This window comes from Peromyscus maniculatus, chromosome 5 (genome assembly GCF_049852395.1).
Source record: "Peromyscus maniculatus bairdii isolate BWxNUB_F1_BW_parent chromosome 5, HU_Pman_BW_mat_3.1, whole genome shotgun sequence".
NCBI lineage: Eukaryota > Metazoa > Chordata > Mammalia > Rodentia > Cricetidae > Peromyscus > Peromyscus maniculatus.
The window spans coordinates 64257052-64278407 of record NC_134856.1 but is presented as its reverse complement, the minus strand read 5'-3'; the positions used below and the strand labels follow the sequence as shown (position 1 = coordinate 64278407).

The 21356-nt window shown below is 43.6% G+C and overlaps 1 long non-coding RNA gene across 1 annotated transcript in view; it reads right to left on the bottom strand.

The window, feature by feature from the left end:
• Positions 1–12585, bottom strand: part of LOC121829477 (uncharacterized) — a 38220-nt gene extending 25635 nt beyond the window's left edge. Inside the window, exon 1 of the long non-coding RNA XR_013051422.1 lies at positions 12419–12585. This is a non-coding gene — a long non-coding RNA (uncharacterized LOC121829477). The remainder of the gene's footprint in view (positions 1–12418) is intronic.
• Positions 12586–21356: the final 8771 nt, after the last annotated feature.

Sequence of the window (21356 nt, the reverse complement as noted above, 5' to 3'; positions counted from 1 at the left end):
GTCCGCACCTGTGTCTACCAGACCAGACAACAAAACACCATTTATTTTTATCGTTAATTTTGGTCTTTGTTCATTAATAGAAGTTTGCCAAAAAATTTTCTTTATGTTTTCTCCTGAATTTTCTATTCTCTCTGTTTCATCATTCTGACCAGCATGATTTATTCCAATAGGCATTTGGTTATTTAATCGCTCTCCAGAGCAGGCATTTCCTCTATGGCTGCCGGAAAGGTTTGAACTGGATTTGCACTGGGGGCCTGCCTGAGGCCCCTCTGGGAGTTTCCCGAAGACTGAGGCAAAGGATTACCCTGTCTGTCCTTTGTTGATCTACATTCGTTGGTCCAGTGTTTTCCCTTACCACACCTTCTGCATACTCCAGAAGGAAGGGGCATTCTGTTGCCATTGTTCCTTGAAGAAACATTGTTTCTGGAAATGACCTGTCTACAGTCCCTTTTCAAATGTCCTTGCTTTCCACATCCAAAACATCTAACACTCCTCAAACCTTTTGAAATTACTTCTCCTACCCATGTATCATCATGCTCATCAGCTTCAACATTAATTGTTTCTCTAATCCAATCTTCCATAGGTGCAGATCTTGCCCTTAATGGCCTGATTATTCTTTTGCATGCTGTATTCGCATTCTCAAAGGCCAAAGATTCAATTATTGCCTTACCAGCTTCTGAATCCGAGACCGTTCTCTTTACTGCTGAAGCCAGTCTTTGTAAAAAATCTGTAAAAGACTCTTTTGGGCCTTGCTTCACCTTTGTAAATGACTCAGATTTTTTTCCTGGTTCCTCAACTTTGTCCCATGCATTCAAGGCTGCCGTTCGACATAAAATTAGGGTTTGGACATCATATAAACATTGTGCTTGTGCTGAAGCATATTGGCCTTCGCCCATAAGCTGATCCTGGCAAACTTGTACTCCTTTATCCCTCCATTGTTTTTCTATGTTTTTAGCCTCCTCCTTAAACCAAGTCAGAAATTGAAGTCTCTGGCTGGGTTCCAGAACACCTTGTGCGAGGTCCCGCCAGTCCTGTGGTACTATCCTATTATATGTTGACCAAGTGTTTAACATTTGCTTTACATATGGGGAATGCATGCCATAAGATACTATTGCCTCCTTAAACCTTTTTAAATCCAACATTTCAATTGGAGCCCAAGTATTTTGTGTAGCCATTTGATCAGGCATCTGCTGTACTGTTACAGGATAAATTAAGGGTGACTGTGTGAAAACAGGCTTTCTTTCTGCAACCTTATGATCCCGACTTGAAACAACTTCACTGTTAATTTCTTCTGTCTGAATTTTTACAGGTTTAACAAGTTCTTCTAACGCTGTTATCCTGGCACTTAAATTGACTATCTTTTTAAATATTAAAATGTGGATTATTATAGTGATGAGGTGCATAATTCCACCAATACTAATATTATATAGTTGTTCCATTGCCAGACTGCCTAAAATTTCGAACAAAAACCAATTTTCTTCCAATGTACACATAAAACCCATTTGTTTTTTAATGTGGAAAAAAATTCTCTTTTAGATAGTTTCCTTTAAAATATCTGATATATTATGACTTACCAAATCTGCGTAGAACAGTAGAAATCCGAGGGGATTTTCAAAGCAGCCACCTAGTGTCCCAGGTGTAAATCCAGAGAGAGAGAGAGAGAGAGAGAGAGAGAGAGAGAGAGAGAGAGAGGAAAGAGAGAACGCACAAGAAAGCGTAGCTGGCTAAAGCTTAAATGCAGCCACGTGTTCCCTCTTGTGCCGAGTCAAGGCTTGGGTCTGGCTTCCTTAAGCTCCGACCACGTGCGTTGGCTTTACAGGCAGGGCCCTGTTCGGCAGGGCAGGTCTGAGTTGTTTGTAGCACCGGCTTTAGGCAAGCTGCTCACAGACCTAGGCCCGGGCTAGAAGTTGCTACCCGGACTAGGACGCCAGCAGCTCGGACTAAGAAGCCGATCGCCGCCGGCCGCCGTGTGCCGCTGCTGCTGCCGCCGCCGCCGCCGCCGCCGCGGGCCGCCTGCCGCCCTTGCGGGAAAGCGGACCTGCCGCCAAGCCAAGCAGTTTTTAATGGATTCTTGTCACGTTGGGCGCCAGATGTAGATGTAACCAACCGTCTTATTAAATAAGAAACACAGAAACAATGTAAAAGAGAAAGCCGAGAGGTCAGAGCTCAGAGCTAAAATCTCACCCTTCCTCCTGCTGTCCCAGCTTCGCGAAAAAAAGACCTACTTCCTGTCGGTTCGTATTTTTAAAGTATGTTGTTCTGCCTTCTCATTGGTTGTAAACCCAAACACATGACTGCCTCGTCACTGTCTGAATGTACAGCCCCCTAGGTCTTAAAGGCATATGTCTCCAATGCTGGCTGTATCCCTGAACACACAGAGATCTTATGGGATTAAAGGCGTGGGCCACCACCGCCACACTCTTGCTATGGCTCTAATAGCTCTGACCCTGAACACACAGATATCTATGGGATTAAAGGCGTGTGCCACCACCGCCACACTCTTGCTATGGCTCTAATAGCTCTGACCCCCAGGCAACTTTATTTATTAACATACAATCAAATTAATATTTCAGTACAAATCAAAATAATATTTCAATACAATTAGATTACCACCACACAGCACTCTTTTAGGATTTATTTCCTGGAAGTGTGAGCCTGCATACAGTTTAACACCACTGTTCCCAGCGAGTGGTAAGCCTCAGATTTTGGATTGGAGGGCTTCCCACAGTGCTGGGAGGTAGCTTTACCTTTTCACACACACACACACACACACACACACACACACACACACACACACACACACACACACACAGGGCTCGGTTAATTTGCCTGTCCCACAGTCATTTGTCTCTTTATCTAATTCATCTGGAACTGAGATGCCATCTGGTTCTTGTAGAAACTCTGTCCTGCCCCCTCCCAGTTCCAAAGGGCACTCCAGATTAGCCCAAGCCAATAAACATTCTTTTGACAAGGCCCTTCATTCTGGGACTGATGAAAGCTTAATTTGAGCAATCAGCCTGGACTAAAGGGTGCACATTGTGTGCTCTCTGTCCTCTCCTCTCTCTTCCTTCCTTTGTTTTTCTGAGATGTAGATCTGCTGCTACAGCTCTCCAAGGAAGGCAGTCTTTAGAAAAGCAGAAGGAAGGACTAGGCATGCCCGGGTTCTGCATGTCAACCCTTAGCTACTCAGCTCCTTGCAGGGTTTCTACCTTCAGACTCTGTTATTTGACATTCTCAGCATCCAAATCTTGTTTCAAAAGCAGCACAGGAAGCAATCTCTTCATCCTGATATCTTCATACACACATCGTGTACTTTGCTCATATTCACTCTGTTACCACCTCTTGCTCCCTCCTCTCCATCCTCTGCTATCTCCACTCTTTATTCACAATTCACCTTTAATAATACACACACACACACACACACACACACACACACACACACGTATGTATGTATGTATGTATGTGTGTAAAACATGTAATGTCTGTCTTTCTGAATCCGGCTTATTCCATTTACCATGATGATCTCTAGCTCATCCACTTTCTTGAAATGGACACAATTTCATTCTTCATTAGGGCTGAATAGAATTCCACTGTGTACACGCACCACATTTTCTTTATACATTCATCTGTTGATGGACATCTAGGCTGGTTCTGCATCTTAGCTGTTGTGACTAGTGTTGCATTAAGATCTCTGTGGTATGCCCACTCATGCTTCTTTGGGTAAGTAACAGGAATATAAAAGTTTGGTCACATGGCAGTTCAGTTTCAGTTTTCTGAGAAAACTCAACCTTGTTTTCCATAGGGTTGTAACTAATTTATGTTTTCACCATTAATGTATAAGTGTTTCTCTCCCCCATATCCTCACCAACATTTGTTGTTAGCTGTTTTCTGCTAGTATCCATTCTAAGAACTCAAAAAAGTATCATAAAAAATTATTGCCCCCCAAAACCCATCCAATCAAAACTATGGGAAATTAATCCAGTGTACAGCTTTCAGAAGAAGCACAGATAGTCAACAAATCCATGAAACAGTGCTCAATATCCTCAACCATCAGGAAATACTGTGTTCTTTTTTATTTTAATTTTTTAAAAAATTCTTTGAGAATACCAGACATGCCTGTAATGTATTTTGCTTATATTCATTGATATTCACTACCTTATATTCACTACCACTTACATCCACTACCATCCCTCCCCCAACTCACCTCAGAACTACCCCCACATCACCTCTGTTTCATAACTTCAAGTCCAATTTGTATTGCCCACATACTTGTGGGTGTGCATGTGTACTCATGGGTATACAGGGGCACTCACGGGATTCAGCCACCCACTGGAACGTGGTCAACCTATCAGAAACCATGTGTTTAAACAAAGCTGACTCCCACTCATTCAGAAGCCATGAGCTGTCAGTAGCCCCTCAGTTAGGGGTGGAAGCTCGTGAGGCTCTCCCCATTCCATGTTGGAATGTTGATTGGCTTGACCATGTGTGTGTCTTGTGCAAACAACCATAGCTGTTGTGAGTGCATCCCTGTCACGCTCAGAAGACATTGTTTCCCCCTACTCCTCCGCAATCTCTGGATGTCACACTGACCTCCCCATTCCTCAACGGTCCCTGAGCACTGGGGAGAGGTGGGATGCTGTAGCTGGCCTATCTGTGACTCAGCATTCTACTGGCACTTGGACTACCTGTGAGTTTCTGCTTAGTGGCTGTCCATTGAGCAAAGAAGTGGCTATCCACTGAGCAAAGAAGTGGCTGTCCACTGAGCAAAGAAGTGGCTATCCATTGAGCAAAGAAGTGGCTGTCCTCTTGTAAGGTCTGAGAGCTTCACTAGCTCGAGCATAGAGACACAGATTTACGGGACAGTTTGATACTATGTCGGTTTAGCAAAATAACATTATTAGGTTCACTCCCAGAGCCCGTGGGCTTGCAAACCGGAGACTCTTGGCCAGATTTACAGTATCAGACATGTGTTTCCTTCTGCAGAGTACAACTAAAATCCAATCAGAAGCAGTTAGTCACCCCCGTAACCTTCATGCCACAACTCTATCCACTACTACCACATCAGTCACTATCGTGGCTCACAGTGTTTCCAGTTGGGTAAGACTGTTGATGACCACTATACCTCTGCACCCTGCACAGCACCGTCTAGAGTTTGAAAGTAGGGAGGAAACTTCCTAGTCACTGACAACCTGATTCCTCCATTTCCTGTGACCCAGGTATGTGGTGTTGTTAGCAATAGGATCGTATCATTAAATTCTGATGGTAGCCAAAAGCAATGGCAAGGGGCTGTATGGTTTGAGGGGATCTCCTGGACACTCCTTACCAAAAATTCAAGAGGCAGTATCCCTCACTCAGCAATGGCCTTTTTAACTGGCAACCTATGGCTTTGGGGAGGAGCATTATCCCTGGGTAGGATAACTTCAATTTAATTCTTTTATGAAATAGTAGGTTTCCATATAGCTTTTCCAAACATCCTTGGCGTTAGTGATTCCCCTCTACCCTAACCTCTCATCTGTCTCTCCACGTAGATTTCCCCTCCCCGTAGGTCTCCTTTCCCCTTCGTACCACCTGGGTCCCTTTGGGAGGAAAAACTGCATCTGTGTGCATGTGAGCATATGTGTGGGTGTCTATGTGCATGCAAGTACACATTATGTGTGGGAAGGTGCTTGTGGAGGCTGGAAGTCCACCTCAGGTGTTATCCCTCAGGTTCCATGCTCTATGTTTTAAATCAGCTTGGGAAAGCTTTCTTGTCACTCATAGCCAAAACCATTCCCTGACTAAGAGCAGCAGATATATTCGTCCAAGCCATAGAAGGAAACAACAAAGGGAAAGGCGAGAAGCGGACCTGACCCAGGACAAAAGTGAGTGATTAAGAGAAAAAAAAAAAAAAAAGACAGGACGCACTACTGTGGGGGATTTATCAAGGCAACTCCATGGAGTTCAAAAGGTTTATTTGGGGGTAACTTACAGCCAGTAAAAGGGTTGGTTACAAGATCCAGGAGAGTTGAGGTGCAGTCAGTAAGGTTCTCTAGAAAATTCTGACTCAGTCTGTCATCCAGCATCCAGGATCACCAAGAACCAAAAAGGGCCAGTACATCCAGATCTCGGGTCTTAAGGGCTCCTGTCCCGGCCATGCCCCAGGGGCAGGTCATAGGTAGGTAGTTACCAGAAGCCTTGCTAGGGGTAGTACTTCCAGGTCAAAGCTGAAACAGCTACCCACTACAATGCACAGCACACATTTTTCCATGGTTCATGAAAGGCAAGAACAGATGCTACACTAAGAACTCAGGTGTAGACTGGAGCCATATGTAGAAATCATAGTGTCCTGGTGCCCTGGGGACACTGGTGTAGACGTCTTTGGAGGTCAGATGAGAACACACTGTGCAGAGTAGAACTAGCCATCTTCTGGGGGCTTATCATGCCAGGTCATTCTCAAACACTCTTTCAGTTTATGTGAAGAGACCAAGTTTAGCTGGTTTGGAAACCTTGCCCTTGTCCAATTCGTGAGGGAGGCTGCCCTCATCATCACAAGCACTTACTGGTTCTGTCCACCTCTGTGTCTGCCTCCCAGACCCACAGAGCCCCCAGGAGGGTCCCCTGTTCTCCGCATATTTTGATCTCTATGTCTCCTTCTCCTTTGTCCCCCTGTGCTGTGATTTTTTACTTGGATGGCAAAGAGTGAAGCTGTGGATATGTTTGCCTGATTTTAGAAGAACTAAATCTTAGAAGAGTATTTGGTATTACAAGACACAAAAAAAAAATCTTCAAAATTTCTTCAAAATTTCTCAGGGTCAATAAATATTTTGATTTTAAAACCATTAATACTTGGAACTTCAACTGTACATAAATGTGTACAGCAAAAAAGATGTATATTTAGGGCTGCTTCAGAAATTGTAGGAAATTTTATTCTAAAACCAAGCCAAGATTCATTGAAGGATTAAATAAGTAAATAAAACCTAATTTAAAAATCATTCTAACATACTAAAATCCAAAGGTATAATAAGTTGATACTTAAATGCTGAGGAATGGTTGTAGGAAAATATTAAAAGCCTTTGTTTCTGCAATTAAACTATCGTGTTTCTGTAAGAGTAGAAAATTGTATATCCAATACAAAGACTCCCACACATGGTATCACCAATCACAGGTGCTGTGTGAAGTGATTGTGTGAAGTGCATGACTCATGCTGTAAGTTCAGAACCAAGGCTGAAGTGATGTCACAAGGGACGACATAGGTGAGCCCTGTCAGAGACACCTCGGATTTCTTACGCATTGGATCTTTGCTGTGGGATGTTCTATATGTCAAATGTGTTGCTCTGATTGCTTAATAAATAAAACACTGATTGGCCAGTAGCCAGGCAGGAAGTATAGGCAGGACAAGGAGAGAGGGGAATTCTGGGAAGTGGAAGGCTGAGGCAGAGAGACACTGCCAGCCACTGCCATGACAAACAACATGTAAAGATACTGGTAAGCCACAAGACATATGGCAAATTATAGATTAATAGAAATGGGTTAATTTAAGATATAAGAACAGTTAACAAGAAGCTTGAGCCATTAGGCCAAACGGTTTAAATAATATAAGTGTCTGTGTGTTTATTTTATAAGTGGGCTGTCGGACTGCCGGGGTTTGGTAAGACTCGGAGAGAAAACTCTCCAGCTACAGATCTTGAGTTAATGTTTGGTCATTCTGCTGGGCAGAAGCCCTTTACTGTTGTTGAATTTGTACAGCTTCCATATTCAGCTACACTACTCCATGTGAAGTCACACTTCATAGCCAAGGAAGCTGTGGACTAGACCACACTGCAGCCTGACCACAAAGACGCAGAGGAGGTAGTGATGTGTCTCTTTGAACGTGAGTGTTCACTTCTTGGTACTAAACTGTGCTCAGATTCCATGTAAAGAAAAATTAGAACCGCTGTCACTCATCCAATACTCCCAAGTGTAGCTCATCTAAATCTGTCTAAAACATGAGATCCATCAGCGAGACACCGGGGAGCAGATGGGACACATACACAACTGACACACATACATTCATACACACATACTCTCACACACACTCACATACTCACACACACTCATACACACACGCTCTTACACATACTCATATTCACTCTCACACATACACACATTCACACACACACTCACACACATACACATTCACATACATATACACTAGTTCTGTGACTCTGAATCCTTCACTAAGCCATATAGTCTCAAGTTTTTAGAAAAGAGATGTCGGCATGTGCCCTTGCTTCCTTCTGAGGGTCCTCTGGCAATTCCAGGCAACGGCACATAAAAGGACTTTGTAAATAGATACAGCTACTTGACTAAGTGTTACCTAGTCTATTTAAATCTGGTAAAAGTTTGGGAATTCATAATAAGTTAGGCTATACACTAAAATTCCAATTTTCTCCAAAACATTTTTTCTAAACTTAATTCATCCTCTCAGGATCTATAGGCATGTGAGGATAGTCTGGGTCCAATGCTCAGGTTAATCCTACTCTGGTACACTTATCTCCTCATTGTTCTGCTTCCAACATTAATCAGTTGCATTTGCTTTGAAGTCCCTGAGTTGAGATGGAGTTCTTACCCCATACACTCCTTGACTGGAACATTTGGAGAAGAAATCATGTTTTGGATTAAAAGAGGAAGATAGTATCCATTACAGATATCCCAAAAAGGAGGCCCTCTGGCTCCAGTAAGCATAAGATTTCTAAAAGGAGCCCGGGAAGTTTCTGTTCTCTGCCTTTTAGTTACCCTGACTTCCATCAGCAGCTGAGAAGGTCATTTGGCTTTAGACAGCAAAGAAGTATAGAGGGGGACCTGGGAGAGAAGACTTTCTAAGCCCCTGTGACATCAGGAGATTGGACACAGTTGCTCCAGAGACCCTCCCGACAATGACCTTGTCCAATATGATATTGTCTGGATGAGCTCCTAAACACACACCTAGGGCTCCAACGGCATCAGTCAGCTGCTGATAGGAATATTAGCAAAGAGGAAGAGTACTGGAGGGATATTTAAAGTTAATGAGTGAATAGGTAGGGCTAAGGCTCAAACAGAGTGTTTGCCTAGTGCGCATAAAGCCCCAACTTTGACTTCCACCATGCCATAACCGAGCCATGGTGTTGTACACCTGTTATGCCAAACATCAGGAAATAGAATTGGTAGGATCAGAAGTTCAAGATCATCTTCAGATACCTAGTGATTCCAAGGCCAGCATGGACTACACAAGATCTTGTCTCAAACAAATAACAAACAAACAAAGAGGAAATCCTACAAGAAGCAAAGTAATATGAGCACATGGAAAGTAGAACACCCAGGACAGCGGTGGTGTGGTAGGAGTGTGTCAAGCCAGTGTGTGGAAGACAGACCCCAGCTCATCCTCACTTGACAGACCTCAATGTTCCTAGAAGCAACATACAAGTCGTGTCAGCAAGCTGTTGTGACTTACACCAGCTTTAAGTGAAGGTCAAAAACCACTGAACCAATAACTAATACCTGCTCCAAAGAGGAATGTCTGGGTTAGACAAAGAGAAAGCATTTTTCACACACACTCCTGTCACTGTCCCTCCCTGATGGAGATTAGCTAGTGGTGGTCTTAGGTTTTTACTGATGCAGTCAAACACTATGACCAAAGCAACTGGGGAAGAAAGGGTTTATTTTATCTTATGCTACCAGGTCACAATCCACTATGAAAGAAGTCAGAGCAGGAACTCAGGGCAGGAACCAAATGAAACAGAAGCCATGGCGGCATGCTGCTTACTGCCTTGCTCCTTATGGCTTGCTCAGCTTGCTTTCTTACATAACCCTGCCCAGGGGTGGCTACCCCTACAGTGGGCTGGGCCCTCCCACATCAATCATTATTCAAAAAAGTAATGACTCCATGGACTTGCTTACAGACAGTCTCATTTTCTGAGGAGGCATTTCCTCAACTGCGGTTCTTCTTCCCAGATAACTGGAGCTCGGGTTAAGTTGACAGGAAGTCTAACAGTGGCCACACCAACTCCAGTCCGAATAGAGAGCAAAGCCAGATAAAGCAGACAAAACGCCAAAGGCATAATGAGGTTCAAACCCCTCCACAAGCCAGGAGTAGAGTGTACATCTAGCTGATGGCTCTGCCGGAGCTGGGGGCCTCCTGGGTGCTGGTCCTGGAAGAGTGCTGTGGCTGGCTACAGCTTGAGTACCATGAGGCGAAGCAGAGAATAAAAACTACTGCCGCTTCGATGTAGGGAGCTAGATCAGTTGATAAAAAGCTTGTCGTGCAAACACGAAGACATGAGTTCAATCCCCAGGACCCAGCCAAAAATAGATGGGTATGGTGGAGTGAATTTATAATCTCCTAACCGAGGAGGTGGAGACAGGAGGATTGATGAGCCTCTCACTGACAAGCCAGTCTAACATGATTACTTAGCTCCAGGCCAGAAGGGACCCTGTCTCAGAAAACAAGGCTGATAGGAGTCCTGAGGAACAATAAAGTTGTTCTCTGCCTTTTATGTGTACACACACACACACACACACACACACACACACACACACACACACACAGATCTATCCTCACTTCAACACTGTAGCTGGGGCCAGATCCACTGCCCGTCCCTTGTCCCCAATTCTAATACTCAACTACACATGAAAATTCAAATCATAGCTAACAATCCTCTGGAACTGGGGCTTCAGCAAGTTACAGGATAAGAAGGGAGACAGAAGAAAGGTTGTCTCCTGTCAAGGCAGGACACAGCCAGTATGTCCCTGTGAAACCTGAGTCTGCTGGCCGGCAGGTTAAAGGTGGGAAGGTGTCCTGAGGAGCTAGACAGAAGTGACCAGAAACCATGGGCCTAGGGTAGCTGAACACAGAAGGAAACAGAGAGCAGAAAAAAAAGAACAAAAGGAGCCCCCTCAAAGTAAACCTTCGAAGCAAAGCAAAAGAAATCTAACAGAAAAGAAGGCAGCCAACAAAATTCAGTATCTGAATACACCCTGAGGAAACAGAGCTGTGGAGTTATCTCGAAAGACCTTTTTGAAAGGCTGTGTCAGGTTGCCCAAGAGATAAAAGAACAACTTCCACTTTAAGGTGTGAGAGATTCTTAAATAACAACAGCTATAAATGAAAATATACAAAGATACTGAGTTTAAAAGCAGAAGAGAGTGGGGATGGCCCAGTCTCTAAAACACCTGCTTTGCAAGCAAGAAGACTCAAGTTTGAGCCCAGAACCCATGGTAAAATGCTCGATGTGGCAGTGCCAAGACTAGCCTAACTGGTGAACACCAGGCTAATGAAAACTCCAACCTTAAAACGGTCCAGATGGATGGCCTTCCTGAGGAATCACACATGAGGTCGGCCTCTGTGCACGCACATGCACACAAGCACACTCAACAGTCAAATCTCCTTACAATTGATGTCATCCACCCACACATGACACAGCAGAGTGAGGGCTATGTAGAAGCTGGCTGGGTAGTCTGCCTTCCTTCATGTTAAGTAGATTTTGTTTTGGACCCAAGTTCAGTTCCAACAAACACACACACACACACACACACACACACACACACACACACACACACACTTCATTAAAACTAAATAATAGTTTTTCTTTAAGAAAAAAAGGAAACAAACAAACAAACAACCGACCAAAAGCTGGTGAGATGGCTCATTGGGGTACAGTGCTTGCTACACAAACCTGACAGTTTCAGTTCCATTCCTGGAACCTACATAAAGGTGCAAAGATGGAATCAACTCCACAAAGTTGTCCTCTGACCTCTATGTGCGCGCGCGCGCACACACACATACACACAAGCACGCACATATGCGTGCAAATACTCCATAAAATAAAGTTTAAGACTAAGTGATGGGATCAAATGGAAATACAGTGTGAAGCTTCTGTGTCATGAATGAGGAAAGTCCCTCACAGGCTCATGTGTTTAAACACGTGGTCTCCAGTTGGTGGCGCTGTTGTGGAAGGTTGTGGACCCTTTAATAAGCGGAACTTCGTTGGGGTTAATTAGACACTGAAGTGGACCTTGAGGTTTTATCTTATGCTCCACTTCCTGTCTGCTCTCTGTTTCCTGACTAGTCTCCCACTAATGTGCCTTCCCCACTAAGGCAGACTAAGTCTCCTGAGGGGTGTCCTGAAATAAATCCTTTCTCCACTAAGTTGTTGCCACTTGTCATTGTCAAGGATTTGGTTACAACAGAAAAGTAACTAATACTGCTTCCCGATCACTAAAGATCAGAAAGACTGTCTACAGAGCTGTTACAATTCAACCTAAAACAGAAGAAACTCAGATAAAGTGGGTAGTATATAGAAAATTCAAATTATCAACAGATAATTATAAATGGATTCACACTTTTATTAAAATAAGAAGTTATTTTGTAAGTAAAAGTCACCCCTTGGGGGCAGGGAGATGGCTCAGTTGGCAAAGGGCTTACCTTGCCAGCACGTGCACCTGTGTTCAATCCCCGGTCCCGTGTCAGAAGCCGGGGTGGTGAGCTGCATTTGCAATTTCAGCACTGAGGAGGCAGAGGCAAGAGAACCCTTGAAGCTCAACACCCGGCTAACTCGGCCTGATCAGATGAACCCAGGTCCCAGTGAGAGAGCCTGCCTCCAAAATCAAAGTGGATAGTTTGTCAGGACTAACACCCAAGGTTGTCCTCTGGCCTCCTCCTGCACACCTACCTATGTGTACACAGACAGACACATATGTGCACATACACACATCCCAACCTCTTTAAAATCACTCCTATATACTACTGATAGGAGAAAAATCATGAGTAGTACAAGATTGGGAATTTTAATTGAAAGAATATGCATTTATATATAATATACTGTTTATATATAAATATATATCACATACCGTTTTTATATATAAAATATACATAAAATATATAGATAAACTTACTATAGAAACTTTAATATGAGGCAAAACAATATAAGGAAATGGATAGGAAATAATGAAACTACATGCACAAAAAATAAATTCTAGTTCAAAGACCTAAACATAAAGTCAGACTTTTAAAATTTTAGGAATCAATATGGGAAAACATTCTAAAACTTTTTTCACAAGTAATGAGTACTTGAGCTTGACAGTACACTATAATTGGAATATATAGACTATCTTAACTCAATTAATATTTAAAACTACTCTCAATCAAAAAAATTAAAGTAGACTACTGGCAATGGTCAAGAGAGTGCCTAAGCTTACCTGCTCTGGTGATCGGATGCCCGAACACTCTGGCTGTCATGATAGAACTCTCATCCAGTGTCTGATGGAAGCAGATGCAGAGATCCACGGCCAGGCCCCAGGTAGAGCTCCAGGAGTTCAATCAGCGAGAGAGAAGAGAGATTGTATGAGCGAGAGATATTGATATGATTGTAAAAAGCACAGGGACAAATAGCCAAACTAGTGGAAACACATGAACTGTGAACCAATAGCTGAGGAGCCCCCATGGAACTGGACCAGGCCCTCTGGATAAGTGAGATAGTTGATTAGCTGAAACTGTTTAAGAGGCCCCCAGGCAGTGGAACCCGGACCTGTCCTTGGTGCATGGGCTGGCTTTTTTGGAGCCTGGGGCCTATGCTGGGACACTTTGCTCAGCCTTGGTGTAGAGAGGAGGGGACTAGACCTGCCTTGGCTGAGTCTACCAGGCTGGGCTGACTCCCCAGGGGAGACCTTGCCTTGGAGGAGGTGGGAATGGGGGATGGATTGGAGGGGAGGGCTGGGGGTGGAAGGAGGGAGGACAGGTGAATCTGTAGCTGATATGTGAAATTAAGTTAATTATAAAATAAAAATATTTTAAAGATTTAAAATAAAACAACAACTCAATATCATAAACAGGTGGGAACCAAGTGACCATCGTTGGCCTAGAGAGGTTACCGTTCCCATGTGTACAAATGATAAAGTGAGCATGTGCAGAAAACCATACCTCAGTAAGTGAACATGGGGCAAAGGGCAGGAAAAATCATATCTTTATCAAGCCAATCTTTTAATTCCTATAGAAGACTACTTTATAAAGCAAACCATAGAATTATTAAAAATTATCACTGAGTTATGGTGCTTGTTGTATATTAATGAGATTCACAAATGGATAGAGGAAGGCAATTTGCTAGAAGTTGTGCATCTCATTGAACCTTGCAATTTTCCTTCATGGAATATTCCCTAGAATGCTCCTGCTGATTGGTACAGGAAAATTCCTACGGTCCAGGGTGTAGTGCCATGGTAGAGTGTGTGCTCATCATATGGGTAGCCCTATGTTTAATCCTTAGTACCAGAAAGTTTCAAAACAGAATTTTCATAGGAGCATTGTCTAGATCAGAAAAAAAATCTTTGTGTCTATTAGTGGGAACTGTCTAAATAACCTAGTGTATTTGTGCTATATTCATACAGATAAATATTATAAAAGTTTGGGCTAAAGATGTAGAGTGTGCATAGCTATATATCATGTATAGAGCTTTGATTCACTTTCTAGACACAGCGTGTGTGTGTGTGTGTGTGTGTGTGTGTGTGTGTGTGTGTGTGTGTGTGTATGTGTTTGTGTATGTACAAATTCAATGTATGTGTCAAAAACAAATAGCCTGATTCAGATATGGTGGTCCATATATCTACTTGAGAGGCTAAGGCAGGAGGTTCAAGCCCAGCCTAGGCTACATAGTGAGAACCTGTCTAAAACCATTATACATACTTTATCTACCTACCTACCTGTCTAGTTATGTATGTACACAAATAATCTGATATATCAAAATTTATAAAATCTCAAAAACAAAGTTTTGTTAGAAAAGCAAATTGCAAAGTCACAGAGCATTCAATAATTACATAAAATTTTAAACTTTGCAAAAACAGTATTGTATGTGGCTTATGGCTTCATAAGGTTGGGTGGGAATTTCAGAGATAGCCTAAATGTAGAGGTGGGTATAAGTCTTTTGGATAGCTGTCTAAGATGCGGACAGAGCTCCAAGGGAAGCTGTACTGTAGTACTGACTTTAAGAAAGCAACCAATGCAGTGTCCAAATAATTCAAATTCCATCAAACCATATGGCGCTGAGAAAGAAAGAAGTCTCTACCTTGGCCATTGTCAGCTCCTCTCTCCAACTTTCTGTGACCTGGTCCCTTCACTTGTCTCCTCAGGGCTTTTCTGTAATCTATGTTTTCTCGGATAATAAGCCCCTCCCTCCTTCCCCCAACTGCTCCCTCTTGCATTCCAAGCTCAAACATCAAACTGAAGGTGCCATTTTTCTTTCTAAGCCATCAGGAAAAAAAAAAAAAAAAAAAAAAAAAAGGCTAGATTCCCTGATACCAACTCTCATAGCCAATAAACTTCTCCTTCATTGGCCTTGTACATATTAACATCAGTTACCTGTGTAGTTTTTAAAATTTGCTCAGGAAATCTCATGTAAGCAAAGGAAATGTTCTATTCACAACTTAATCTAAAGCGAGATTGGACACACGATGTGTGCCCAATTGATGGACTAACAGAAGGGGAAAGACAAGGGAGGAGCAGGGGAGATGGAGGGATCTACCTAGCCCTTAGGAATGGCTGGGTAGGGCTAATGAGGTTGGAGCGCCAGGCCTAGGAAGAGAAGGAGAAAAAGCGAAGCATGTTTCCACCTCAGGTAACACTGGTCCCTTCAAACTCAAAGTGAAAGGATCTGGCCACTGTCTCCCACTGCTCTGTGCTCCGTTTCCAGCATTTTGTCACCTGTAATTACGGGTCTGTGGCATATACTTCCAACAGGTGCTCAGTTTCAGGAAGTGATGGAGAGCTCCTGATAATCTGGCCTCTTGGGGTAGGTGTGATTTTCATGTTACTGTAACACCACATTGAACAGTGCGTCCGTATAGTAAGAGGAGAGAAGGAGCTCTGTCATGCTAAGTCTAGGCACTAGCTCAGCAAGGGGAACAGAGTGGATCAAGCAGAGTTTCCTCAACATGGATCAACAAAACACCCACAGATCTATCGGACACTGCACCTCCAGCCCTAACATCTACACCACGTGTCTATGGGCGCCATTGCCTCATACTAACTCTGTAAATACCTATCAGAGGGATGCTATTCCTAAAGGGTTGCAATCTGTTGTAGAACCCTGGGTGGGTTACTTACATCTATAATGCTAATACTCAGGAGACTCCTCAGAGTTCAAAGCCAGTCGGGAAGTTTAGCCCCATAGGAAGTTCCAGGGCAGTTTGAGCTACAGAGTGAGACCCTGTTTCAAGCCCAGAAAAGAAAAAAAAAAGGAAACTCTATTTTATATTTTGAAGCTGAGAAACATAACAGTGAATGTCAAGAGTAACGCTTAGTGGCCTCAGCTACAAGGCAAGCATTATGCCGAATACTCCACATGCAGTAATTCACTCCCTGAATCCTTACAAGACCTGTGAGGTAAGAGAATGTTATCAGTCCATTTTACAGGTTAGAAAAGTGAGGCACTCCTCACAATAGTTACAGAATCTAAAAGCTTATGGGCCCCGTCATTCTCCTAATCACATCATTCAGTTACCTGCTCCCTTCCAAACTATGCCACACGTGGGCCATCTGCAAGCCCACAGATTCACCTGGAAATCCATTTTCACAACTCTGTGGTGGAAGCAGGGTATGAAAATCTCGTAGTTAGAGGCTTGAAAAATCGAGGCCACCCCAAGAGAGTCGACCTGTCTGCTGGGGCCTCAGAGGAGTTCTCAGACTGGAGGCCTCCTCAGGGTAGGTGTCCCCTCCAGATTTTAATTCTGAACAGAGGGCCACACAAAATTTTAGCCAGCTTGGTTAGTATCCGCTGTCCACAGGATTCAAGTCAGACGGTTGTGTGAGTGTAAACACTGCCAGTCCACAGCACAACCCAGACAGAGCTCTATGAGGCTGGGAGCAAACCACGTCCCGTGCAGTCGATTTGTTCATTTTCACCCAAGCGGGGTCTAGTTTTCATGGCAATAACACGCTAAATGACATCTTTTCAGTCGCAGTCACCACGTGACCGTTAAACATAAATGGAGGGCTTTGGGTTAGCAGAGTGATTGCCAAGGACGCAAGAAGCCGTTGGCCGAGAGCACCAACCCTGAGTAAAAACAAACAAACAAAAAAAACTGTGGTGGCACATGGCTGTAACCTCAGCCTTCAGGACGTGCATGCAGGAAGTTCAAGGTCATTCCTCGCTGCAGAGTGAGTCAGGGGACAGCCTGAGATATATAAGACTGTGTTAAAAAAGAAATAGGAAAGTAGAGATAGATCGTTCAGAAGGAAGATGAATCTTAGACATTTTTCTGAGCACTGAGGTGTCATAGAGAAGGAAACATCTCATTTTCTAGCACTGGAGAAAAGAGTTCAGTGACCCTCACAGAGGGTTTCATCTTCATGTCCAAGATTTTCAGTCTTCACAGCTAAAAGCAAGAAATAATGGAAGAGGGGCGAGGAGAAAGAATAATCCAATAATGAAAGTCATCATAGGCTCAGACTTTAAAAACAAGGCAGGTATCTATGCTTCCATACCAAAACAGAATTTTGTGAATGAAAGTCAATCCTCTTTTCTCCTGAACTAGAATTGTAGCCACCATCCCACGATGATATGAACTTGCAAAGAAAAAAAAAACTCAATTAAATGAAAATAAGATTAAACTATCCCATGACTTTTAAAGCACTGCTTTCCTCCCATTAGCAGAGAAAGCTACTTACTCTAAAAGGATGCCAGGGAGCTACAGTCATCATTGTAAGTTCTCAACTGCGTTGACAAGACTAGGCCAGAGTGCAATGGCCCCACAAGATTCTCATCCCTTCTGAAAGCTCTTATGCTCCAGCCTACACAATAATAGAGTCCACTGTAACAAGACAGGAAACCTTATGGGCAGATTTAGATTTGTCTGATTTATTTTCTCTCTTGTCAACTGCATTATCTTGGACAGGCTATTTGGTCAGGATCTTAGCTTTTATGGGTACACAAAAAGGGGGTACAGCTAACTCACAATAAGCAAAGGTACCTAGGCTGACACCAAGAAGCACATAGCCCATTGTCATGTGGAGAGTAGCTCACAAGACTTCATCACAGCCAAGAAAACTACCATCAGAGAATCTTAGGATAAGGAAGAAAGTTGTGTCAACTCCTCCGTTTTATCATAGAGGAAGTAAAAATCCCAGTACAAACCTGTGAGGAACCTTTCATACTTCGCCAGTGTCTTAGTTTGGGATTTTATTGCTGTGAAGAGACACCATGACCACAGCAACTCTTATAAAGAAAACATTTAATTTGGGTGGCTTGCTTACAGTTTCAGAGATCTAGCCCATTATCATCATGATGGGGAGCATGGCAGCGTGCAGGCAGATATAGTGTTGGAGCTGAGAGTGCTACATCTTGACCAGAAGGCAGCAGGAAGTCGACTGGCTGCCACACTGAGTGAAGCTTGAGAAGAGACCTCAAAGCCCGCTCCCACAACAACACACTTCCTCCAACAAAGCCACACCTACTCCAACAAGACCACACCTTGTAGCTAGAGTTTTCCTGCCTTGCCCACAGTCAGCACAAATCTTTGTCACCCGCCAGTCCCACAGCCGTTCAGACCCAACCAAGTAAACACAGAGACTTACATTGCTTACAAACCATATGGCCGTGGCAGGCTTCTTGCTAACTGTTCTTATAGCGTAAATTAATCCATTTCCATAAATCTATACCTTGCCATGTGGCTCGTGGCTTACCGGCGTCTTCACATGCTGCTTGTCATGGCGGCAGCTGGCAGTGTCTCTGACTCAGCCTTCCTGTTCTTTCTTTTCTCCTCTCCGTTAGTCCCGCCTATACTTCCTGCCTAGCCACTGGCCAATCAGTGTTTTATTTATTAACCAGTCAGAGCAATTTGACATACAGACCATCCCACAGCAACACCTCCTAACAGTGCCACTCCCTTTGGGGCCTATTTTCTTTTAAATTACCATACCAGGTGCTAAGAACACGTAAACTGATGAGCCTAAGTAGACTAGTCCTAAAAGATGGTCCCAAGACACAGGGAGAGAAGGTACCAGTGGAGAAGGCCAAGCCAGAGTTTGGTACTTAGAGGAATGATGTCATACAAAGACTCTGCCAATACACACTCTGCAGCTCCCAGCTTCTCAAGAGAATTTAAGGTCAGCCCATTGTTTTTTAACTTAGGCATGTGGCCACTTGGCCCTAAAATAGGGGTTATTTTGTGGTGGCTTGGGTCCAAATCTTTCTTGTCAGGGTCCCAGTTTATTATAACTATGCAAAAATAAGAAAGTTACTTATTCCCAGTACCTAATTTTATTCTTTTTAAGTTGGTCCTCCTTCTAAGAAGTTAAGAGAATGAAGACAGACAACTGCCCTTCATTTTTCTTCCTACACAAGGCATGCCATTAGTCATGGATGTTCATATTCTACACATTGGGCCTTATCCCAGCCTCACAGTAATTAAAGCATGAGGCGTATGGTTCTCCCAGCACAAAACGACTCTAGGTTCAGACAAAGACATCCAGTCTACTTTCAAGATAGTACTATTTTCTTCCTTTTGTTTTTGTTTTTGATTTTGAAACAAGGTCTCGTGGCGCTCAGGCTTGCCCAAAGCGTGCCACAGAGCTGAGAATGACCTTGAACTTCCCACCCACCATACACCTCCTTCTGATCAGTTCCCGAGTGTTGGGATTGCAGCTGGGCTACCACACTCAGTGGTATGTAGTTCTGGACATTGAACCCAAGGACCTACGTATTCTAGGTCATCATTCCATTAGCTGAGCCACATTCCCAGCCTCTGATAGCTCTGTTTTCACTGAATGGTTTATTATTCCTCCTAACATTGCCCTTCCTAAAGCTTCTCCCTTTGGATCCTAGTTTTTCTCCTGGAACTCCAGATTGTGTCCTGATACCTTACACACACACACACACACACACACACACACACACACACACACACACAGAGAGAGAGAGAGAGAGAGAGAGAGAGAGAGAGAGAGAGAGAGAGAGAGAGAGAGAGAGAGAGAGACACATCTTTTCTATATTTGATGACGTCTTAACATCTTGGTAGTCCTGGAAGGATGGGGAAAGACTAGCCCTTCCAGAGCTAGCTAATCTCTAGAATTAAAAAAAACGACCTAACTGTAAACAAGCATTTTTCACCCAACCTTTACCTTCGGCTAATTCTCTGTGTAAGTCTACATAGACAAGATACCAGAAATTTGGGGACAACCCCACCTCCTGAATTCACTGGAATTTTTAAAACTAGCCAAAACTGAATTGTCTGCCTCAAGGAGAGTTAAAACTGTGGTCTCCTCTCCTACGCCTCTTAACTGACCAATCCTGACATTACCTAACATGGCCCTGGATGTTACGGAGTACTAGTACTTAAAGCCTTCTCACACTGTGGGCCTTTTTGTGTTGTCGCTCAGTCGCCTCAGTAATAAAATTGGCACCTTTGACCTGCCAACTACCCATCTTTAGTAGTGATCTTTCTGTTGCTGTGGTAAAACCCCATGATCAAAAGCAACTTACAGAAGCAAGAGTTTATTCTGGCTTACAGTTCCAAAGTGAGAAAGGGACCCCATGATAGAAGGGGGAGAAATGATAATAGATGGCCTGAGCAGAATGTCATGTGATCACACCTTCAACCTCAAGCAGAAGAGAATAAATTGGAAGCAGGGTGAGGCAATGAACTCTCAGATCCCCCAGTGATGGGCTTCCTTCAGCAAGTAGGTACCCCCCAAACCTTCCCAGACAGTACCGCTAAGTGGGAACCAAGTGTTCAGATAATTGAGTGACATCCTTAGTCAAGCCTCCAGACCACCTAAAACAGTTACTTAGAGCTCCCAAATCTGACCTGTACATCTGATCAGCATTCTTTGTCACCTTGGAGCTCCATGTTCCATAATACCATGGCCCCACCCACCACATCCATCCCATCATAGTCAACTCTTCAGAACTCAGCCTTTTCCTAAATATAGGATCCAGTCCCTCTCAAGTACCAAGGAACTTCTCCCTCCTGTGACCTGCAGTGCGCTTTCATTAGTCCCTCCATTATCTTTATCAAAGCCATTGCCATGCTGATGACAAGGAGGCTTTCCCTTAACAAAAGCCTTCAATACACTTCACACAAGCGTTTGTTCAGCCAACTTCCCCACTCCTTACCTGCAGAGCATACTGCTCAAACTGAGTGTTAAAACCCATCATTTTTTTCCCAGTTAGCTGTTGACCACCTGTTAGAATCAGATATCTCAGCTAGGGAGATAACTCAGTCAGTGAAGCGTTTGCTGCAAATGCATAAAGACCCGAGTCAATCCCAGAATCCACACTTGAATACACTAGGCATGGCAGAGCACATGGGAATCACAGCACTGGGTAGGAAGAGATGGGTGAATCCCTGGGCCTTCCTGGCCACCTGGCTTAGCTTTA